The 20,519-nt window shown below is 42.1% G+C and overlaps 1 protein-coding gene across 1 annotated transcript in view; it reads right to left on the bottom strand.

Annotated features, from left to right (window-relative positions):
- npdc1b (neural proliferation, differentiation and control, 1b) overlaps nucleotides 1–20,519 on the bottom strand; it is a 43,998-nt gene that overhangs the window by 18,744 nt on the left and 4,735 nt on the right. The gene's annotated exons all lie outside the window — the stretch shown is intronic.

A 20,519-nucleotide genomic window follows, 5' to 3' on the forward strand; every position in this document is an offset into this window, starting at 1 on the left:
GCAGTGAGTGCTGGAGCACAGTAATTAAAGTAATACACACTGTTTACCATTCACAGTTTTTACCACATTTTAAATAGACATGTTCGTGTTTGTTTTGCCGCGCGGAGCTCAAATGTCACTGGTTCACAGATAATCACATGGCTGCTCACAAGACTAATCGTAGCAGCAGCAGAACAGGGACCTGTTGCAGAAAGCGTAGCCAGGAAACTTCGAGCTTAGTTTAACCTAACCTAACCTAACCTAAGATTTCCTATTTCACTACGGTAGAACACTTTCTACCACTTTGCCATGGTCATTTACGATCATAAACAGCACTTGGGCCTATTAGGGCCTCGTTTCTGATGGAAGTGGACCCCTACAGGCCCTTCTAGGGCTTTACTTCAATGATTCTTTACCTCAATGATTGTTCTTTATGATGTTTGTAGTCATGCAGTATAGCATAGAAGAGAAATCCTTCTTTGTAGCACAGACTAGGATTAAGTAGTATCCTCTTTTTTCATACCATCATATCATCTCAGAATATTACTGCGGTATATGGTATTACAGAGGGCGGTACTGCAGATGAATCTACATTTATGGCTTCATCCAATACAGTGTTCAGTTTGCTCACAGAGTGACAAACTAAGTGAACACTGCACAAATCCATCACTCAATAAATGTTACCAATGCTAAACTGCTCTGAATCAAGAAGCTGAATTAAGACTGAAAGCCCCTTGGATGCTTTGGACGCCTGGACAAGAATGACCCAGACTGAGTGACTTCTGTTGAAAGGGCAGAAAGCTAAAATTAGAGTGTGGTGTTATACAAATTGATAACTAACATATAATAATAATAATAATAATAATAATCCACTGACAATAAGCCAAGCAATGTCCTCAAACAGAACTAGGTGCGCTGGGCATTATTAAGTCATTATTATCGGACTGTAAGCCAGGGTCATTACCTCACTGCCACTAGACTCTCCCTTCCCATAACATCTTTCTAAAGGTCACACAAGTCACTCTGTGCCACTAACTCCCCGCAGCTATGGCTCGCTGCTGCCACTGCCGCTGTTGTTTTGGCGAGGAGGCTGCCCCTGGCTGTCAGGAGTGATCTATGGGAAGGGAGCAGTGATGCCGCTTTTGCGCTGGTCAGAGATGTGGGTCAGCAGGTGGGAGCGCAGATAAGACAGCAGGCTGGTGCGAAAAAACAACCTGAGATGAAATATCACGCCGCAACACACCAACACCAAGCGGCTAGCTAGTGGCTCGCTGGTGGCTCCACGCTGGGAAGGTGGGTGGAAGAGGTATGACCACCGCCAGCTGGTGAGCTCGCTCCTCACGCACTGGATGCTGCGCGCTAATGCATTTCTTACACGTCTGCGCAGAGCAGAAGTCTAACAGAGGCCTGTCAAGATGCAGCTTATGCTGTGGAGCTTGGAGGTGCGAAAAAAGGTCACGCGACCAGGTGGCCTGGCAAGCGCTGGCGCGGAGACAGCGGAGAGATACAAATAATTAGCATCAGCTAAGCTAACAATATCAACCCTTGACTTGCACCTGCCAGTTTCAAAGGGGCTCTTACATGTTCCTTTATCCATGTGTGACGTTTGTGTGGGTTTATGGACCAAAAAATATATAATATATGACAATAAAAATAATTAAATTGATTACATTACCATTTTACAAACTCTCTTAATGTCTTAAATAATTAAACAGGCTATTTTTAGTACTGTGCATTTACAACTTACAGTAAATAGGACAAATCAGCAGTACATAATAATATATAAATTAATATATTATATTCTAAATCTGTGCAATGCTGGTCATGGTGCAGGAAGGCTAATTACCCAAACTCCAGCATCACCAGCATTGCTAGGTAGCCAGCGTGCTTGGAGGAAAGAATGGCTCCCCACCTCCCATTAAGCAGCTAACAGACGCCTGTGCTGGCCAAGGGAGGATGTGCCATCAACTCCACCCAACCCCCCGACCCCCCCCAGACAGCAAGGCCAATGTTTTTTTTTTACAGCTTCAGTCCATTAATGGGACAGTATGAACTAAGCAGTACATTTTGGTACATATTCCCAAAACATTTTGGAACATATTTCCTACAGCATCCTTTTTTAACCAGAGACTGTGAGGATGATCAGCCTGTTGCTATAAAGAAATGCTTGGAGGAGCTAGGAATGGCGGCTCTGCCTAGCAGTGATTCTGTTGGTGGGTAAGCACCGGAGGGAAACAAATAATTAGCATTAGTTAAGTTATCAATATTAACCCTTGACTTGCACCTGTAAATGGCTTGCAGCTTCTGAAACCTTGGCTGCAGTTGCCATAACGACTGCCATGGCAACTCAGAGCGTGTGACATCATCAGGTGTGAGTCACCAGGGTGCAGCATCTGACTGAAGGGGCGGAGAGGAGGGTGTCTTTGGGACAAACTGGCTTAAAGCAGGGAAGAAAAGACGCTGGTATCAAAAGCATGGACTCCCTTAATGTACAACGGTTTATGCGGTTATTGGGGTAAAGAGACACAGCAGACTTGGCTGTTGTCTTCTTTATTACCATCTTACAGGCCAAGTAGTCTAGTAGAGTACAATCAGCTGGACTATACTGTCACTGTTACTCACAAACCCTGTAAACTATATGGACAAAAGTTTTGGGACACCTTGTCATGCCGGGGGGCCTTATACCTCTCTAGCCCACACCTGGCATTAGGTTCCAGAGAGTCCTACATATAAAATAAAATCTGACGTAGAATATAGAATACAGCTTACGTTGATACTTATGTGTGAAAGTTATGTTGTGATGTTAAGTAACTAAAATCCAACGTCTTCCAAATGTTACATGCCAACATACTGAGGTATGATGACCAAAACGCAAACGTTCGCTAGATGTACAAATTTTAACGTCCACACAATGTGACATTCTGACACTGTTAGACACTGATAGTTTTAAGTCATGGTGTTAAATAACTAAAACTTAACGTCTGCCAAACGTTAGAGCTTGACGTCAACCCAGTGTTGTTTTTTGACAATATGTGATTTCCATTTTCAACCAATACTGAAGGTCTGTACAACGTTAGAGTCCAGCGTCTTTCTGTGCCTGCTGTGTATATGATCACCCTATGTAATAAGACTTATTACATAATTATTATAAAATGTTCACACCAGGCAGCTGGCGTTTTCAAATGGTGTTAAAAAAAGCAGAAAAAAATGATTTTGACACGACAGCGACAACATATTTCCATATTTTAGATTATACAAGCATGATAATGAGGAACCCTTTTACAAAACACCATGAATCACATATTATGCCCACTCATACACTGCTAGAAGTCAGTTCAAGCCAGTTCAAACAGCACAGCGCCTACTAAAATGTACAATATGTACATTTCCCAAGCTCGGCCTACCTACAGCTAGGCAGAGGTAGCATCAGTGGTGTTTGTGGTATTGAAGATTAACAGAGTTAATGTTTTAATAATACAGAATGTAATACTTTGAAATCATAAGCCTTAAAATACTCCATAATTCATTAATTAAAATTACATTGAAAAAAATTCTAGAAATAAAACTGTAGAGATGTAACACAATGGCCATATATATCTGTAAGGATAAAGATATATATTTCCTAGATTTGGCCTGATCTGGAAGCCATGTGGATCCATGAGCTAGTCAGCTCTACCAGTATATTTACTGAGGCCAAGAGCTACAGATCAGGCAAGATCAAGCGAAGCAGACAGGAAAGAAAAGCCTAGAGTTAATGGGGAATCTCCAGGTCATGTCTGCGAAGGGTGATTTGAGCGATTCCGTAGAAGAACCACTCTCTTTCTATGAGGAAGCATATTGTACCTTTGTTTGTTGTGTTGAACCTTGATAAAAAGGCTTCTTTACCAATTATGAAAGTATGTTTGTGGGTACCCCTTCTAATGAATGCACCATTAAGTTGCACTCATTGCTGACACATATGTGCAAATGCACAGACATACACACCTTGTCTAGTCCCTGTAGATAAGTCCTGTCTATTGAATATGACTCTCTGGAGCAGATAAACATGAACCTATTGACACCAGGTGTGGGTTGGAGGAGTATAATGCCCCCCAGCATTGAGCTGTGGAGCTGTGTTCTCTGGAATAATGGTCCTCCATCCAATCCTTTTTAAATAGTTCATAGAGCAGGTCACGTGACTAGAGGTTGCAGCTACTGAGCCTAATACCAGATATACCCCCCCCCCCCCACACACACACACACACACTACATAAAGTTATCGTGCTGCAAAAATAGCAAAGCCTACTGCTACATGCCTGAACAGCAGTTACGGGGGCATCAGCCATGCCATTAACACACTCGCACGCTCACGCAGTGCTGTTCCTCCTAAATGCTGGAAGCATAGGGACTGCACTGAAAGTGCAAACTTCACTCACTACACACACTAGACTAGAGCTGCACGGTTTAGCATTTGTTAATCGTACGTTAGGAGAAGGACCACGTCCAAACTTCGTGGTAAAAGACCAATCTTCTTGTGACGAAAACTCGAAACACGAATACTCTGTCTCAAGGTGTGGGAGAGGAAGTCTGGCCTCAAATCTCCTGAGCTAAAGCACCCAGAACTCCAGCCCTCAGCTCACAGTGAGCATGGCCTGCACTTCGCAAACATGATATTGGCCTTTCCGATAATATCGTACATTGTGGAATGTGGACTGCAATATGCAAATGAGCCCTCTAACCAATCACAGTCCTTTACACTGCGAGATGTGAGTCAAATGCACAGTTCTAAATAAGTATTTTTTTCCAGCAAGGGCTCATTACTTGCAATACAAGACAACATAATCAGTTATCAGTTAAATATAATCAATCTGTGCAGCCCTGCAGCAGCCCTACACTCTGTCAGATCCTTAGCTGGTTGGCATACGGACGGCATGATCTCATTAGCAAAGACCAGTACACTATCTTCCACTGCAGACACACACACACACACACACACATCTAGAGATAGGAAGCCATCTTATGATACAGTGTAGACTCTTAAAAATAAAGGTGCTTCAAATAGTTCTTTGAGCGAAGCCATTGAAGAACCACTTCTGGTTCTATGTTTGTAATAGAGCTCTCTGAGTGTGAAGAACCTGCACATCAAATGAAGGTTCTTAAGACATTTAAGGTTACATTTAAGTTTTTCACACATCTCTACAAACATGGTTCCTAATGGACCAAAAGTGGTTCTTCTATGCCACCGCTCAAAGAACCCCAGAGTGCATCTGTGTTCTGTATGTGAGAACGACAGCATTGCTTCATATGAAGGCTTGGCCGAATGTTTGTGGGTACCCCTTCTAGATAAGATAAGATAAGATAAGATAGTCCTTTATTAGTCCCGCAGTGGGACTAATTAAGTTGCACTCATTGCTGACACAGATGTGCAAATGCACAGACATACACACCTTGTCTAGTCCCTGTAGATAAGTCCTGTCTATTGAATATGACTCTCTGCAGCAGATAAACATGAACCTATTAACACCAGGTGTGGGTTGGAGGAGTATAATGCCCCCAGCATTGAGCTGTGGAGCTGTGTTCTCTGGAATAATGGTCCTCCATCCAATCCTTTTTAAATAGTTCATAGAGCAGGTCACGTGACTAGAGGTTGCAGCTACTGAGCCTAATACCAGATATACAAGTATACCCCCCCCCCCACACACACACACATACACACTCTCAAGTGTCATCATGGTTCATATCGCCCTGTGTGCCCAGCTCTCTTGGCCCAGGCCAGAGTGGTTTGGTTGGAGTTGAGTGTGTGTGTGTGTGTGTGTGTGTGTGTGTGTGTATCTGGCCCTGGTTCAGCTCAAGCTCAAGGTGACCCGGACTTGCTAACTTGGCTAAGAGAAAGAAACACAGCAAGCACATTATCCAAGGCCATCCAGCAAGCCTGCTTCTAATATTAAAAAAGCCATGGGCTACAGCTTTCTAATAAAGCAAGCAGAGATGTATGATATGAATGCAGGTAAATATCTGACAATAGCCATTAGCAGGTTAAGGTTAGGTTCAGATTAGGTGTGGGTGTAGATTAAGGTGTGGGCTAAGGTTAGGTGTAGGTTAAGATTAGGTGTGGGTGTAGATTAAGGTATGGGTTAAGATTAGGTGTGAGTGTAGATTAAGGTGTGGGTTAAGATTAGGTGTGGGTTAAGGGTAGGTGTGGGTTAAGATTAGGTGTGGGTGTAGATTTAGGTGTGGGTTAAGTTTAGGTGTGGGTGTAGATTAAGGTGTGGGTTAAGATTAGGTGTGGGTGTAGATTTAGGTGTGGGTTAAGTTTAGGTGTGGGTGTAGATTAAGGTGTGGGTTAAGGGTAGGTGTGGGTTAAGATTAAGTGTGGGTGTAGATTTAGGTGTGGGTTAAGGTTAGGTTCGGATTAGGTGTGGGTTAAGATTAGGTTCGGATTAGGTGTAGGTGTAGGTTAAGGTGTGGGTTAAGGTTAGGTTCGGATTAGGTGTAGGTGTAGATTAAGGTGTGGGTTAAGGTTAGGTTCGGATTAGGTGTGGGTGTAGATTAAGGTGTGGGTTAAGGTTAGGTTTGGATTAGGTGTAGGTGTAGATTAAGGTGTGGGTTAAGGTTAGGTTCGGATTAGGTGTGGGTGTAAATTAAGGTGTGGGTTAAGGTTAGGTTCAGAATAGGTGTGGGTGTAGATTAAGGTGTGGGTTAAGGTTAGGTTCGGATTAGGTGTGGGTGTAAATTAAGGTGTGGGTTAAGGTTAGGTTCAGAATAGGTGTGGGTGTAGATTAAGGTGTGGGTTAAGGTTAGGTTCGGATTAGGTGTGGGTGTAGATTAAGGTGTGGGTTAAGGTTAGGTTCGGATTAGGTGTAGGTGTAGATTAAGGTGTGGGTTAAGGTTAGGTTCGGATTAGGTGTGGGTGTAGATTAAGGTGTGGGTTAAGGTTAGGTTCGGATTAGGTGTAGGTGTAGATTAAGGTGTGGGTTAAGGTTAGGTTCGGATTAGGTGTGGGTGTAGATTAAGGTGTGGGTTAAGGTTAGGTTCGGATTAGGTGTGGGTGTAGATTAAGGTGTGGGTTAAGGTTAGGTTCGGATTAGGTGTGGGTGTAGATTAAGGTGTGGGTTAAGGTTAGGTTCGGATTAGGTGTAGGTGTAGGTTAAGGTGTGGGTTAAGGTTAGGTTCGGATTAGGTGTGGGTGTAGATTAAGGTGTGGGTTAAGGTTAGGTTCGGATTAGGTGTGGGTGTAGATTAAGGTGTGGGTTAAGGTTAGGTTCGGATTAGGTGTGGGTTAAGATTAGGTTCGGATTAGGTGTGGGTGTAGATTAAGGTGTGGGTTAAGGTTAGGTTCGGATTAGGTGTGGGTGTAGATTAAGGTGTGGGTTAAGGTTAGGTTCGGATTAGGTGTAGGTGTAGGTGTAGATTAAGGTGTGGGTTAAGGTTAGGTTCGGATTAGGTGTAGGTGTAGATTAAGGTGTGGGTTAAGGTTAGGTTCGGATTAGGTGTGGGTGTAGATTAAGGTGTGGGTTAAGGTTAGGTTCGGATTAGGTGTGGGTGTAGGTTAAGGTGTGGGTTAAGGTTAGGTTGGGATTAGGTGTGGGTGTAGATTAAGGTGTGGGTTAAGGTTAGGTTCGGATTAGGTGTGGGTGTAGATTAAGGTGTGGGTTAAGGTTAGGTTCGGATTAGGTGTGGGTGTAGATTAAGGTGTGGGTTAAGGTTAGGTTCGGATTAGGTGTGGGTGTAGATTAAGGTGTGGGTTAAGGTTAGGTTCGGATTAGGTGTGGGTGTAGATTAAGGTGTGGGTTAAGGTTAGGTTCGGATTAGGTGTAGGTGTAGGTGTAGATTAAGGTGTGGGTTAAGGTTAGGTTCGGATTAGGTGTAGGTGTAGATTAAGGTGTGGGTTAAGGTTAGGTTCGGATTAGGTGTGGGTGTAGATTAAGGTGTGGGTTAAGGTTAGGTTCGGATTAGGTGTGGGTGTAGGTTAAGGTGTGGGTTAAGGTTAGGTTGGGATTAGGTGTGGGTGTAGATTAAGGTGTGGGTTAAGGTTAGGTTCGGATTAGGTGTGGGTGTAGATTAAGGTGTGGGTTAAGGTTAGGTTCGGATTAGGTGTGGGTGTAGATTAAGGTGTGGGTTAAGGTTAGGTTCGGATTAGGTGTGGGTGTAGATTAAGGTGTGGGTTAAGGTTAGGTTCGGATTAGGTGTGGGTGTAGGTTAAGGTGTGGGTTAAGGTTAGGTTCGGATTAGGTGTGGGTGTAGATTAAGGTGTGGGTTAAGGTTGGATTTGAAGACTCGACTCTCAGTTGGGAGTCAACTCTGACACAAATCCTTTGTCAGTCCCCCTCTTTTCTTTGTCGCTAGAGCTCACGCTTCCTCTGAGCATAAAAGTGGGTCATTTGACTATAAAATGTTATAAAAAGAGAATAATTCAAGTCTATTAATTATTTGTCAGATTTGTTGTTGTGATTAGAATTAGAGTGAATCTCCCAATTAATTATTAATAAACGATAATGTGCTGTAAATCCTTAAAATTGCTCCAAGCTGTGTGGAATCTAGTGTAAGATTAGAAAATGAGGTTAAGGCACAGAATGTGGGAAACGTCAGCTCTGTCAATGGTTTAAATGGTTTAAACAGTTTAACCATAACATTTCATTTTCAATGTCTCTGTATCTTTCTGAAACACAGCAGCTGTAAAAAAGCAGATGTTCCCAAACAAACATAGAGTCAGACCTGGATGCGAGTCTACAGTCAATCGTGGAGGCCTACTTGCCTCCTGCAACACCTCCGGCACCCACACTGGAAGAGGGGGTAAAAGAACTGAAAGAGGGGGAGACACAGGAGACACAGAAACAGGAATATATGAATATGAATATGTACGAAACATCCGGAAAACGTTTATACCAGGAGTATAAACTGTTAGGGCCATAATTAGTGAAGCTTGCACATATAGCCAGGCATGGAGGCGATGGCTGGTGTTTTCACCTGATGATAGATGGAGGTGGTGGAAAGAGGAGGAAGAAATATGATGACCTGCTTATGACCTGGATATTATAGGATAATCTACAGTTCCATCAGAAGGTGTTTAGGTGTGATCAAAAGTCTTTATGCTTAATTCAAGGATTACAGAGAAACAAGGAATATTTGGAATGATGGATAAGCATGAAGCTTTTGGCACCAAGCCTAATGCCAGGCTTGGGCTAGAGGGGTATAAAGCCCCTAGCATTGAGCTGTGATCTCTGGAATGATGGTGAGGCTTCATCCAATGAGTTGGAGAGTTGGGAATGAGGTTGGTTGGTAATCATCTGACATCCTGACCTTACTAACACTATTGTCGCTGAATGCAATCAAATCTTCACAGCAGTGGCCCAAATGTAGTGGAAAGACAGTTAGTCCCGACAAAAGCTGGATAAACTCCATGACAAACTTTTTAATACCCTCGATTTCAGAAGAAGCAATGAACGAGCAGGTGTCCCAATACTTTTGTCCATTTTGTCCATAATACACTGCTGAAAATAACTGTAAACAGAAGATTTAGCTACCCGCTGTCATCGCTGCCCTCCTCCTCGCCCCTGGAATTTCACTTGGCTATCAGATGTCATGAGCCATTTCTAGGCTGCACACTTCCTCCGCCTTCTATTAATACACTACCTTTGGTGTTCGCTGCCGCAGAATAACAAAGGCTCATTTAGTGGAGCAGTGATGCGAGGCATGCCATGCTTTTGAGCTGAGATGTGATCTCACTCCAGCGCTGTGCCTGACAGTTTGCGAGGAACAGGAGAACAGGTAGAGGAGCCGAGAACATCAGGCAGGACGAAGTGTCCATCCTCTTTCTCGTCTTTTCTCCTCCAGTTCCACCGCTCCTTCACTCTCCTCTATTCTGCCCATGGGAACCTACTCGCATTCCCCTCAATTAGCAGTCGCCTAGCAACCCGTTCATCTTTGACTGAGGGGAGACGAATGAGACCCCAATGGAGGTCTTCTCTCAGACCTACTTTCAACATTATACCACCCCCACCGAGAATGGAGCAGTGACTGACTCGTGTGCCATCATACGATGATGTGGTGGTATGTAGAAGAGCCTGGCTAATACGGGCCAATATTGAGGTCTTGAGGATCAGTATCAGCAGAAATCCTACTAATAAAGCACTACTGTGTAATAGCTTGTGTTATACTGTAATAAATGAGCGCCTCAGAACTGCAAGACACTGTATATACAATAGCTAAAGCATATACAATGCATCCAACCCTAACTGATCACAGGATAACATGTTGGAAATGGTGAAAATTTAAATGGTAAGAGCTAAATAGAAATTGGATAGCTCAGATCCTTATCTTATAATTTTAAGATGATTTGAGATTTTTGCTATTGATATGAAGACATTTTAGGATTGAGGCTCCAAGCCTGTCAAATTATAGTTATAGACAACTGGCAGTCAGTTAGTAAAGCACTGCAGGCCTACATGTGGGCCAATTCATAGTGGACACTGAATAATTCATGGTAGGTACTAAGTAAATCATAGTGGATACTGAATATGTCACAGTAGTTACTGACTAATTCTTAGTAGGTACTTAATACATCATAGTAGTAGTTCATTACTTCATAATTCAAAGTGGATACTGAATAATACATAGTGGATACTGAATAATACACAGTGGACACTGAATAATACATAGTGGATGCTGAATAATACATAGTGGATGCTGAATAATACACAGTGGATACTGAATAATACACAGTGGACACTGAATAACACATAGTGGATGCTGAATAACACAGTGGATACTGAATAATACACAGTGGACACTGAATAACACATAGTGGATGCTGAATAACACAGTGGATACTGAATAATACACAGTGGACACTGAATAACACATAGTGGATGCTGAATAACACAGTGGATACTGAATAATACATAGTGGACACTGAATAATACACAGTGGATACTGAATAATACATAGTGGATACTGAATAATACATAGCAGATACTGAATAATACACAGTGGATACTGAATAATACATAGTGGATGCTGAATAATACACAGTGGACATTGAATAATACATAGTGGATGCTGAATAACTCAAAAGTGGATTCTAAATAATTGCTAGTAGATACTGAATAAGTAATGATTGATGCTGAAGAGTTCATATTGCATTCTGAATAATACATAGTGAATACTGAATAATACACAGTGGATACTGAATAATACACAGTGGATACTGAATAATACATAGTGGATGCTGAATAACTCACAGTGGATTCTAAATAATTGCTAGTGGATACTGAATAAGTAATGGTGGATGCTGAATAGTTCATAGTGGATACGGAATAATTCATTCAACTTAATTTATATTAGATACTGCATAATACATTGTGCATAATGAATAATTCATAATGAATACTAAATACTTCAAAGCGGATATTAAATAATTGATAGTAGGTACTGAATAAGTCAGAAGCATATTTCATAGTGCATACGGAATAATGAATAATTCATAGTGGATACAGAATAATTCAAAGTAGATACTGAATACCTATAAATAAACTTATAAATAAATATAAGTTACTGAATATGTCCTAGTATATACTGAATAATTCATATTGGATAGTAAATCATTCATAATAAATAGAAAATAATTTACTGTTAATTCTAACTGACAATAGTTCATTAATAATATTAAAAAATCCTTAATATCATAAATCTGGTGAATGTATTTTTTGGGGTCATAACTCTTCACAAACTTGCTGTTTTCAAGCTAACGGAAGATCTGAGGTGAACTCTGACATGGCCTCACATGTTTTCTTCAGGGAGTTCACTTTAGCTGAACGTGAAATGTCAAAGTGCGTCCCCAAAAGAAGGAAGACAAACACAGTCATCCAGCACTGAATAAAGCACATGAATGACCTCATCTGTTCTTACTAATCAGAAATTAGAGGTGGTATATTGCCAGTAGCTGCACAACATTCACTTTCAGCAAATATTTACCATTATCAGAACAGAAGGACATAATAGAGTCGACTGTTTACTGTTCCATTTGATTTGCCCACCTGTGACTGAGCCCAAAGATGCTGCCTTTGTTGTTATCTGTCTGAAATGAAATTGATTTAAAGAGGAAGAGACTGGGTTTTATTACTCTTTACTCTCATTTACATCAGTATCCTGTCCGTATCCTGACTGCGGGGTGCTGCTAAGATGCAACAAAAAGGAAAAAAAGGTGGTGGTTTTATGTCTCATTTCATTACAAGGGTCCAAAACACCATCTAATGACAAAAAATGATCAGTGCAACTGATCCCATGCTGGAATCAATACTGTGGCTAATGACCAGAAGGTCTAGAAGCGGGCTAAGGATCAAAAGGTCGGTGGTTTGAACCCCAGAGAATATATTACCCTCAGTCCTCAGGCATGTCGCCAATAGGTAGGTTCATGTGTACCTGCTCTATTGGCAATACTCCTCTACAGGTTGCTCTACATGGCTGAGGGGCCTTTGAGCAAAGGACCTAACCCCCAATTGCGCCTTGGGTGCTGAGGCAGCTGCCCACTGCCCAGGGATAAATTTCTACTTGACTTTGGAGCATTGCTATAAGGATTTGATTGTATTCAGCGACAAAAAGTATTGGATTGGAGCACAGTTCTTCCACTGCTCCACAGCTCAGTGCTGGGGGCTTTATACCTTTCTAGCCCACACCTGGCATCAGGCATGGTACTAATAGCTTCATGCTTATCTGCTCCAGAGAGTCCTTTTCTATTGGTAATCCTTCTAGACTAGACAAGCTGTGTGTGTGTGTGTGTGCACATTTGCACATCTGTACATCTGTGTCCACAAACGTGTCCTTATTGTGTATTTCTTTTCCTAATAAAATGATCGGCTACAACACATTGCAGTACAGGGAGACAAATAATGAGTGCTTGAAAAATGTGAGCTAGTGTATGAATCCCTATTCGCTTATGTAAAGTGCCCTTCGCATACGTAATTAGCTGCAGTCTACTCTAATAACATGCAAATGTGCAGCCAATAATCTTTGTGTGTGTAACCTACAAATTCCAGCAGAATGAGAGTAAAAGTTCACTCGACTGAATGCAGCCTACGGATAGGAAGAAGAACGTCTAATAATACTTCTGGACCCTGAAATAGCAAGGCTGCGGCGACAGCTGTCACGAGGAATAACGATCAAGGTGAAAAATGGAGACTCTCGCTATTTCAGCCTCGTCATCCACTCACATTAGCGTCTGCTTCCGGATTCGCTTGGTATTCTGTGAGGCACGAGCACATTTATCTTGTTAATCAGAGCAGAAGTGAATAGCCTGTCAGAATCCTAATTTAGCAGTGAGCTCAGTTTTAACCAAATATGACGATGTGGGGTTTGGAGAGCTGCTGTTTAAATATGATAAAAATATGGTAAACCCTTTTTGACATCTGTGAGACTGCAGCTGGCATCCTAACACTGATGACTGAATGACTGAATTCTGGTGTATGAGTGTATAAGACTGCTGTAAAGAGGCATGCTCGCATGTGTAAACACACTGGAACTGACTCGAAGCTCTCCATGAGATTAGGACATCCAAATGTATTTAGTCACCAGATTTAAGTTGCAGACACGTAAGGTGGACCCTTTGCTGACCACCTTGTATAATCTCTCCTGAAAAGCATCGCCAATAGGATAGGATCCTTCAGAGCAGACAAACATAAGCCCAATGCCTAATGCTTTTCATTCAAGGCTTAGGGGCAAGGCCCCTAATCACTCCATGGGGGCTGTGTCCCAATTTTGTAGTACGCACTAACACTATTACTTATGGTATAGACTATATACTTTTCTTAAGTTCTGTTTTCTACTAACAGGAAGTGATGATAGTTACAGTAGTGCAATATATTGAACAGTAACTCCTGTATCGCTGGGTTGTTGACAACATTTGGGAGATATTTGGGAGAGAAATGTAAGCAGGAAAACGTACTGGATTTGGAACACTGTTGTTTATCACAGGATGCAATAAAGGCAATTTTCCAAAATCCCAATCCCAAGTTTAGTGCCTATTATGGACATAATGCCAACTACAGAATGCAGAGGCAACTTCTATGCCAGTCTATGCCAGGGGTGAACACGGCCCGCATGATTCATTTCTAGATCTAGTAAACTGTGAAGAGCTAAGTGGGACCATTCCTAATGGTCTTCAGGAGTAATGTATCTTCAGAGGTTTTATGTAACACAATAGTCCTGTTGGTAGAAACCAAAAATGACTACAAGTGGTTGCATTATTAATTAATTCAGCAAATACATTATTAAATAATAAAATATATTTTAAATAATAACATTATTTGAACAATATTTGATTTTCTCATGCCCATTTTAATATTTCCCGGTCATTCTGCAGATATTATGTGGAATAACCTTTACCCTATACTGTAGCTTGACTGATCTTTCTGTAGCAGCTGTGAATGTACATAGATGCAGTTGAAAATGGACACATTAGATCTTTTGCTGCACGTTGGGTCACTGTTGTTCAGGCTGGGAGAAAGAGCATTTTCAGGTGAGCCCACTGTGACATTCTCTGTGTGCGCAATTCCATTTTACACACACAGCGTGGATCACTTTTTTAAAATGGCAAGCAGAAATCCTATTTACCTTGTGGGAGAGCTCAGCAGGCCAGCTGTCAGGAATACGCTCTGTCCCACGGTGAACTGCATTATTCTAATAGTGTTTTATTATTTATTAGCCTTTTTGTTCGCTGTAATAAACTGTCACCTGTAAGGCTGGGTGAGTTATTAGAGCTAGAACGTCACATTCCTGTTAGAACAGAAGCTGATAAATGCATACAAAAGCTGTGAGAATAAAAAGTGCAGTAAGCCAAGAGCACTTCTCACTTGAACAGATAACCGAGGAAAAACACTGAAAAGCACTTTCCTCCAACATGAGCGGAATGACTGATAATGGGGAAAGATGATGACCCTGTTTGATAATCGCTCACATAAAGAGGAGAGAGGGGGGGGGGGGGGATAAGACATGCAAGCAATTTCCACAGACTGATTTAAAGAGCTGATTCCAAATGCTGAAAACCCTACAGCTGATTCTTGGTGAGGGGCACTGAGCTCCCCTTGCTGAACATATACCAGCGTATCACTTGAAAGACAACCGGTAACACACTTCTAACACACAACAGTCCTGATCCCTACCTCACCATATGTGTGTGTAACAAAAAAAGAGGGGGGGTCATAGCATAAATGAGGACAATAAGAGAGAGAAACCGAGAGAAAGGAGAGAGAGAGCGAAAGCGAGTAAGAGCTATAGCAAAGAGAGAGAGAGAGAGAGAGAGAGAGAGAGAGAGAGAGAGAGAGAGAGTGAGAGAGAGAGAAAGAGCTATAGCAAAAGAGAGAGAGAGCTATAGCAAAAGAGAGAGAGAGAGAGAGAGAGAGCGAGAGAGAGAGAGAGAGAGAGAGAGAGAGAGAGAGAAGCTATAGCAAAAAAGGGGATCATGAGAGAGAGAGAGAGAGAGAGAGAGAGAGAGAGAGAGAGAGAGAGAGAGAGAGAGAAAGACAAGATGAGAGACAGAGAGAGCGAAAGAGAGAAAGAGCTATAGCAAAAGAGAGAGAGAGAGAGAGAGAGAGAGAGAGAGAAAGAGCTATAGCAAAAGAGAGAGAGAGAGAGAGAGAGAGAGGGAAAGACAAGATGAGTGACAGAGAGAGAGCGAAAGAGAGTAAGAGCTATAGCAAAAGAGAGCGAGAGAGAGAAAGAGCTATAGCAAACGAGAGAGAGAGAGAGAGAGAGAAAGACAAGATGAGAGACAGAGAGAGAGCGAAAGAGAGAAAGAGCTATAGCAAAAAAGAGAGCGAGAGAGAGAGAGCTATAGCAAAAAAGGGGATAATGAGAGAGAGAAAGAGAGAGAGAACGAAAGAGAGAAAGAAAGAAAGAAAGAGAAAATAGTGAAGGGGCTAACGAGAGAGCACGAGAGGAAGGGAGGGAGCAAGAGTGGTGGTTCAAGATGGTTTATTTGCATGGAGGATGAGATGAGTGGCAGCTGTAACCTTTTCAGTGAGATGCTGCGTCTGCCGAGTTTTTGTCTCGTATCAATGGAGGCCTAACAGCCTTGAGACCACCGCGGACCACTGGCAGAGAAAACCAAGGCTAGTGTACAAACTCTTCATTCACACTGAGATTCCTTCATCTTTCATCTGTTAAGGTCTCCTATACTGTTAAAACAAGCTGTTCTATCGTAACAATATGAATGAATTACCTGATGGAAATGCAACAGAATGGCTGCACAGACTACACGGTTACCACATCCAGGCAGTTGCTAGGCTGCTGCTAGATGGTCCCTATGATGAGTTTTTTCTTTATGTGTTTGCTATGGTATTCCAGGCGGTTGCTATGGTATTCCAGGTGGTTGTTAGGTGGCTGCTATGGTATCTCACATGGGTACGCATCCTTTGAGCTTTGTTTGTGATGTCACAAAATCTAACGCATTGATTTCAGCCAATCAGAAAAGCAGTCATTTACATATTTCAGTTTTAAAGGTACAGTAGCAAGAACAGTCTGTTTCATTGTAATGGATAAACAGAAAAGAAAAGGCTGAAATATGTAAAAATTAAGTATTATAATGAAGAAAATCCAAATAAGCCTCAGAACTGGACCTAAAAATATAAAATACCTCAAAAAACATAAGATATTGTCCCTTTAAAAACAGAAGGAATATAATAACTACCGGATGATTCAAATTTGCCGTACTTCATTATAAACAAACACAGATAAGAGGGACAGGAAGAAAGGCCGTGTAAAAAGCAGGTAAGCACCCAGAGGAGTTTTGTTTCCGTGCAGGGAGCTTTACTGACCGTCCGTGCCGCTCCAGCTTAGCTCAGACAAAATGACACGCCCTCCTTTACAGCAGCTTAGCGCTGACCTCACTGCACGAGGACAGTCCCACACACACAAACACACACAGCAGTGGAGAGGGGCACACGTGTCGGGCAGGGCACACGCAAACTTGGCTCATCACGTCACACTTCAGCACAAAACTGAGAGAATCACACGACCTCATCCACTTTTAATCAGGCTCCTCTCAGACTGCTGTTTCAGAACAGGCCTCAATCCACACGCCAGATGGGTTTCTGTGCCGCCAGAGAATTAAGAGTTTGGTGTTTCGTTGATTAGGAGGACACCAGACAGCACCCAGCAAAGATTTAACTTGAGATATTATTGACTTTTCCATTGAGAACGTAACAAAAAAAACATATTTATTTATTTATTTAAACTGACATGGTTTTGCCCTGACTCAAAATACAGTAAATCAGTCAAGACAGGTTTGACGTCTGCAGTTTGCTTCTTTTTTGCGTTTTGATCTGGTGCTACGAGGCTAATGTAGCTTAGTAATAAATGTTTTCTCACCCGTTAGTGATTCAAGAAGCTTGCTGAGTGACTTGCGACTCGATTCACACCCAAATGACTCTCAAAGTGACTCAAGATGTAAAGACTCGCAACCCTGCTGAAAAAAAACAAACACCCTGGCCAACCTGAGCTGGTCAAGATGGTTAAACTGGTTGACCACTTTAGCCCTTAACTAGTATAGGATGTGTTGCTTTTTTAGTTTGATGGTTTAGCTGGTCTGCCAGCATGATCAACTTGACAAAGCTAAACAACCAAGCTTGAGATCAAGCTTTACATTTACATTTACATTTACATTTACATTTCCGGCATTTAGCAGACGCTCTTATCCAGAGGGACTTACAAAGTGCTTTGCTATTTACCCAAGAAAAGCCTTAGCTAGTTAGAATAGACTAATAATTCAAAAGATAACTCTAAGCTTAGACATTGCTAAACACAATACAATAAGGCGACCATAGTACTCTATTCGTCCAAGTACTCTCTGAAGAGGTGGGTCTTGACCATGTTGGTTGTTTAGCTTTGTCAGGATGACCAGCAATACCAGCATGACCAAGCTGGTCAACATGCATGACCAACATGATCAAGCTGGTGAACCAGCATCATTTTTACATTTACATTTTTATGGCATTTAGCAGACGCTCTTATCCAGAGCGACTTACAAGGTGACTCGTATTACAGAGGTGGGTCAGTGTAGTGTTAGGAGTCTTGCCCCAGGACTCTTATTGATGTAGCGCAGCACAGTCACCCAGACTGGGAATCGAACTCCAGCCTCCCACATGGTGTGGTAGCTTAGTGGCAGGTAGTGGTGTTATCTGTTGCGCCACACCAACCACCATCACCAAGCTGGCTGTCCAACATGACCTAGCGTGATCAAGCAAAATCAAATGAAACACACACAGTGCTGGTCAAGAGCTGGTGAATCGGATAGCTTACCAGTATAGCGTAAACCACCAGAACCATCAGAGACCAGATACCAGCAAAAACTGGTCTTGAGAAAGATTTTTCAGCAAGAAATTTGTAATGAGATTAAAAAAAGTGAAGAAGATATGGCACAGTTTAATTCTGCAAATCAATAACTGTGACACAACACTGAATGAGACGCTCAGCTCGAAACACCCAAAACAAAGGAAATGCCAGTGTTTCTTATATATAAACTAATAAAAAAAGAAAGACTACATGAACAGTCAGTCAGGAGACTGTATTATCTGTAACATCTGAGATGTTAATGTTTATGTAGGCGAGTTAGCCAGCATGCTAATCACCAAGTTGCTCCTAAGGAGCATTCCCAGACCCAAACACAGCAGTTTATATATATATATATATATATATATATATATATATATATATATATATATATATTTTTTTTTTTTTTTTTTTTTTTTTTTTTTTTTTTTTTAGGATATATATTATATATATAGTATATTGTCACAATGTACTATAGAGGATATGTCATTATCTGGCATATTTATGCTCACTTTTGTATTTATACTGTTTGTGGATGCATTAGCATGCTAATCACTCAGTTAGCTCCTCAGCTGAGCTACAGCTGAACACATAAGTTACCTGAAAGCAACATTAAGTAGCATTTTTACCACAAAATGTCAGATTCAGAATCATTGGGATGCCTCACTGACGTGTAATAAGAAGAATAACGTCTTCAGCATGTCTACTCCGGGCTGCACTAGCTATGGCAGTCTGTGCAACGCTGTAACACGAGACATATCTATCTACCACCTCCACCCTCATGCTGTATCTCTCAAATTTGCAGAAATGCATGTGGAAAGCATGTCCTTTAAGGTTAACTCAAAGCACGAACTACAATTTTGTGGCAGTGGGGAGGCAGGGGAACCGTGGTCCAGGCCCCATAGTAGTTGCCCAGCTTTTCAACCATCTTGACCACTAAAGGCCTATGTACACCATCCAACACCAGCTACCAGCATACCTGACCTTAGCTGACCTTAGCGTAATGTATCTTAAGTTTCAGTAAGTTACAGATCACACTGCTTTACACTTATAAAAGCTTTAGCTGGATTAGCTATTAGGCTAGCTAGGGCAGCGGTGGCTCAGCGGTTAAAGCGCCGGGATATCGATAACAGGGTTGTGGGTTCGATTCCCGGGCTCGGCAAGCTGCCACTGTTGGGCCCTTGAGCAAGGCCCTTTACCCTCTCTGCTCCCCGGGCGCTGGAGATGGCTGCCCACCGCTCTGGGTGTGTGTGTGTACTCACTGCCCCTAACACATGTGTGTGTGTTCACTACCAGATGGGTTAAATGCGGAGGACACATTTCGCTGTACAGTCCACACTGTACAGTGACAAATACGTGCACCTTTACCTTTACTTGATGCTAACTATAGTTCTATTAGTTGTCAGCTACATTAGCCGGCAAACTTCAGACGCAGGCATGTCTTGGATTACCAACTACATTTTGACTACGGGTGAAAATCCATCAGACTGCCACTTCAATAACTTCCTCCACAACCAAACTACAAACAGCAACACTCCTCAAACGCTCAGGGCTCATTTTGACTCCCATATTAATAACCGGGCCACTTTCTCACTGCGGCTACGACTCCTAGCTGTTATTTAGCCTTCGATGAGTTGGAAGCGTCCTCAATTATCCCTTTTCTCCTTCCTCTTGCATCTCTCTCCTCTCCAGAATCAATGTCAAACCCTCTGCCTCCTCACCCCAACCCAATGATCAATAAGATCTGGTGGTTGCATAACTTTCTCCAGAAGCAGCTGTATTGTCAGTGCTGTTTTCGCCCCATGGTTATGTAAGTGGTGCAAATTCTCACCCTAAACCTGCTTAATCACTCGGTTCACAGCTTTTCTGTGCGGTGCGAACAGTCTTCTCGGCTTGCAACCCTCTGCGGAGTGAATCATCTCACACTGTGGCTCAAGCTCTTCGTCTTAGGCTGTGATGGCTGATGAAAGTGGATTCGTCTGTGAGGCGTTATTGTACCGCTTGGTTTAATCTCCCATACCCAGCGATTCTGGAGCTGACCTGCTTTTCATGCTTACATACTTCACAGGATTCATATGCATGTATAGTATATGTAAAAATTAAACAAGTTGTCCTGTACCATACCGGTTCCCCTGCCTCCTCACTGTACCATTACTAGGGATGCACCGATCCGGCTTTTTCAGTTCCGATACCGATACGATACATAAACTTTGCATATCGGTCGATACCCGATACTGATC

Source organism: Salminus brasiliensis, chromosome 20, assembly GCF_030463535.1.
Source record: "Salminus brasiliensis chromosome 20, fSalBra1.hap2, whole genome shotgun sequence".
Lineage (NCBI taxonomy): Eukaryota > Metazoa > Chordata > Actinopteri > Characiformes > Bryconidae > Salminus > Salminus brasiliensis.